We start from the raw sequence: 4,439 nt of genomic DNA on the forward strand, positions 1-4,439 counted from the left end.
AGGCAAATGGACATTACTTTAAGAGACAGAGCATCCATGTAACAATGGATATACATTCTCAATTCCTTATGACTTCATTCCAATCTGGAGAAGCAGTGAGGCATGTGATCAGCCATCTTTCCACTGTAGGACTCTCACATGCACTTAAGATAGTTAATGGATTAGCTTATACATCTTCTACCTTTAGATCTTTTTGCATTGAATTTGACTTTGCCCATTCCATTAGCATTTCTTACAACCCTACTAGCCAAGTCATCACTGGATAGACTATTTATATCCCCAAGATGTTCCAGTTCATACAAGAGAAGGAATTTTGGGATATGCACAAGATGTGGCAATACATACATGTGATTGCCTGCAATTTTTACATTCTTTGGATTTTACTCCAGCAAGGCACTTCTGACACACACAGAAAGTGAAGCTAACTAACAGACTGACTAACAAGGACAAGAACTTTCTTCTGATGTGGAAAGACCTAGATGGCACCTGGAAAGGCCCAGGTTGGGTCAGGTTTGGGGCCCCAGGTATATTCTTTTCATTTTAGATGCAGATCCAACAGCAGAGGAGTTGATCCCAACCAGAGACATACATGACCTGGGGATCCAAGAAGAGAAGGGTCACACAACAGCCCAGAGGGACAAGCCAGATGTCAGCAGACCTTCAGATGCTGACGGCAGCCATGTCCCTCCTGATCATGACCCCAGAGACAGCAAACACAGCTCCGTGTAGCAGCTGAAATGGACTATTTTGGGGTGATGTGCAATATAAACAGACTGTTGAATGCACGATGGGTTTGTGTGCTTCTCCCATGCCTACTTGCCATATGGTGGCCTGGGGAGAGGCTTTGCCCTGGGTTTTCTATTTATGGACTATGCCTCTAAATTAGTGGGTGAAAAACCAACATGTCCACCTGCCAATGTAACTGAGGACATGAATTTGCTTCTCTACACCTTTCTCTGTTTTCTTTCAAAAGATGTATACAATTGTAACTAGAACTGTGACAAATGTAACTAGAATTGTGAGAAGTGTAACTAGAACTGTGACAAATGTAACTAGAATTGTGACAAGTGTAACTAGAATTGTGACAAGTGTAACTAGAATTGTGACAAGTGTAACTAGAATTGTGACAAGTATAACTAGAATTGTGACAAATGTAACTAAAATTGTGACAAATGTAACTAGAATTGTGACAAGTGTAACTAGAATTGTGACAAATGTAACTAGAATTGTGACAAGTATAACTAGAATTGTGACAAATGTAACTAAAATTGTGACAAGTGTAACTAGAATTGTAACACCCTACCTCATTGATATTTTACCTTACTGACATCCTACCTCGTTGGTATCCTACCTCTTTGGCATATTAGCTCCTTGAGTACGATTTTATTGAATGGGTTGAACACTTGGCCACTGTTGAGCCTAGTTCTCATTGTCATACTTTTATTTATTGTTCTGCTACCTCTTACCTCCTTGGGCATGATACTCTGATCTCATGGATCAAGAGAACTATTGCTGATGCTAAAAGTTAGCTTGAGGAGATGAGCAATTCCCGCTTTACGAGAGAAGGGAATTGTTAGGGTCAAAGGATAAATGGGTCAGCCCAGTGCAAAAAGGAAGTAAAGAAGCCGGAAATGCTTGAGGTTCCCAGAGGTAATTTCTGTGATCAGAGATTACCTAGTGTGAGGGACTCTGCTCATAAAGAGACAGCCTCATTAATGGGAGTGTCTCCTTCTTTGATTGGCTGTGCATGTGACCTCACAGACCCTACTTAAGCCTGGTCCTGGAAGGGGTCAGCCTCTTTTTCCTAGGTAGACAAGATGATGGATAGCTGAGAGGTAAGGAGCCAGATGGTGAACATGTGGATTTTTCACAGACCTGGCGTCCACATGGGAGTTAACGGTCAAGGCAATATGTGAGCAAGTATAATAAAAGACTTAAAGTTTGCATGTGGCTGTTCTTGAGCACGCTATCAGTTATTAAACTACGGTTTACCAAATCGTAGCCAAAGACATCTGAAGAACTCAGAAGAGGTCATCCCGGTTAAAGTTGGTTTATACACTGCAAAGATCAGTAGCCAGAGGATTCTCTGAAATTCTGGGAATTAGGAGAGACTAGCAATGTAAAGAGCAGGACTAGGGCATTCTCAAATGAAGTGACTGCCCAGGGCTAAGCATTTTGTTGTTTACAAGCTCTGCCTTCACTATTTGACACATTAGTTCAATTCTCATTTTTTCCCTTTTTCTTTCATTGTGTGCATTTTCTGGTGATCACTTTCAGTTTTATTTTTTTATCTGTTACATTATCTGGTCACATTCAGAATGTATTTGTGTGGTTTTTTTTTTTAACCTGAGATATGAGATTTTGTTCTGATGCAATACTTTTTTATTGACAGCCACTGTTTATCATCATATCCCCCTGCATATCCTGTTAACAAACACAGTTTTTAAAAAATGCTGGAAATCACCCACATCTGAAAATGTGTCACATATAGAAAACTGAGTTAATTGCCCTGTGGCATGGAAAGGCAGAGCTTGCTATTGCAACTCTTTCCCCTTTTGAAATTCGCAAGCTCCTTGAAGGAGGGGAGACAATGATCCAAATATTTGACCCAAAAATTTGTCAATACAGAGACTGTATGAAGTCATAAATTGTCCACTGGGACAACAAGTATGTGCATATATCTACCGTATCTCAGTAAATTCAAATGATCATGATCAGGAATACACAGATTTTGGAATTCATGGGGTCCTTCCCTCAAACTGATGGCTTCTAAGTGCAACATATTCTTTCAGATTCTTAGCTTGACAAAAAATTAATTCCAAAATTCCAGGAAGGTTAGACATTCATGAATAAAGGGCCACAGGCCTGCAAAGACCCTCAGTGGCTCTTTCACTGTCCAAGAACAGTTCTCTCCTTCCTGAATTACCTAATAAGATGATCACATCTCATTAAACCTGTAATCTGCAGATCAAGATATTATCTTGAGAGAGGATTCTGGGAAGATAGTGGAGTATGTTGCAAAATTTCAAGCTCTCACTATTTTTCCCACAAATAGAACAAATTTGTAGTCACAGGGCAAAGAGAGAGTGGTGAAAAATCAAGATCTGGGGCAGAAAAAGAGTCCTATGATCCCATCTGAGGAGATCTGAAGAAAGACTCCAGACAGAGGATTAACGTGGGGAAAGTGTGCTACCTCTGTGAAAACATCCTATGGGAATCCCTTGGGAAAGCTAGGTATAGTTGCAGTCTCATAAGGAACCAGAAATTTTTGCCTACTGGAGTAATTGTGAAGTAGGAATATGAGTCTGGGAAGACCAAGGGAACCTTCCTAGGTTAGAAACTTCAGGCCCAGCTGTGTTGCTGAGACCTGAGTTTCGGTGACTAGATCAGGAATAACTGAAAAAGAGATATGCCTAAAAAGTATCTGAGAAAGAATTCCAAGGCTGATCTTTCCCCCAGAACCCAGCATTTACTTCATGTAGCTCCCAGGAGCCCCTTAAACCACAACTCTCACATCCCTGCTTTCACCTCACTCACCAGGAGAGCAGCTTCTCAGGCCTTCTTGTTCCAGCACCCAGGGTGCTTGCATTTGCTTAACATGAGAGATCATATCTTCTCTGGGAACTGGAAACCCTGAACATGGAAATAAGATAGGTATCAAGGAGAGGCTTCAAATTGAGTTTGTTTTTAGGGAATGGGGTGAGGATCCAGAGCTGCCCCGTTTTCAGATTCACCCCATTCTATTGAAACAAATGAATCTATGGTCACCCACTAGTGCCTGTCATGCAAGAAAGCCATAATAGGGTTTGTCACATTTTAGGTTCATTTCTGGAAGAAACTTCTAACCCATTCCTGGATAAAAAGGGTAATTATAAAATTATGCTGTACATATTTCTATTAGTTCTTTATCTGATACAAGTCAAATCTTTCTTCATTTCAGCTTTTTCATTAATTTGGGCATTTAGAATAATCAAAGTAACTTAATTGCCAGAAGTTTTTCCCCAACAATGTTGTTGCCAATGTATTGTAAAGAAAGCATAAGGCACAGCCCATGGAAAACAATAAATGAAAATGAATGCTTATTCCCTTCCCTTCCTTTCCCACCACTGGTGCTGAAATTTGAAGGCAAGAGGAAAGAAGCTTTAGGACAAGTTTCCTATATTAGAAACAACCACGGGCCTTGGGCTACAAAGTGATGCTTGCTAAAAAGAAGAGTATTCAAAATCCTAGTCCTGTGCCAAAGAGGGACAGGTTTTCAGCAATGGATCTGCTGGAGCAATTTTCAGAGCTTTGGTCGACCAGTCTGTGTCCAGGTAGAGGTCAGCCAAAATAAGCTCAGAGTAGATCCTTGGGTAAGATGCTTTCACACTGGTTTCATGTTTGACTTGAAGCTACCTAGAACTGGTAAGAGACAGCTTCCGGCACAACCAAGGACACCC

Source organism: Antechinus flavipes, chromosome 2 (genome assembly GCF_016432865.1).
Source record: "Antechinus flavipes isolate AdamAnt ecotype Samford, QLD, Australia chromosome 2, AdamAnt_v2, whole genome shotgun sequence".
Lineage (NCBI taxonomy): Eukaryota > Metazoa > Chordata > Mammalia > Dasyuromorphia > Dasyuridae > Antechinus > Antechinus flavipes.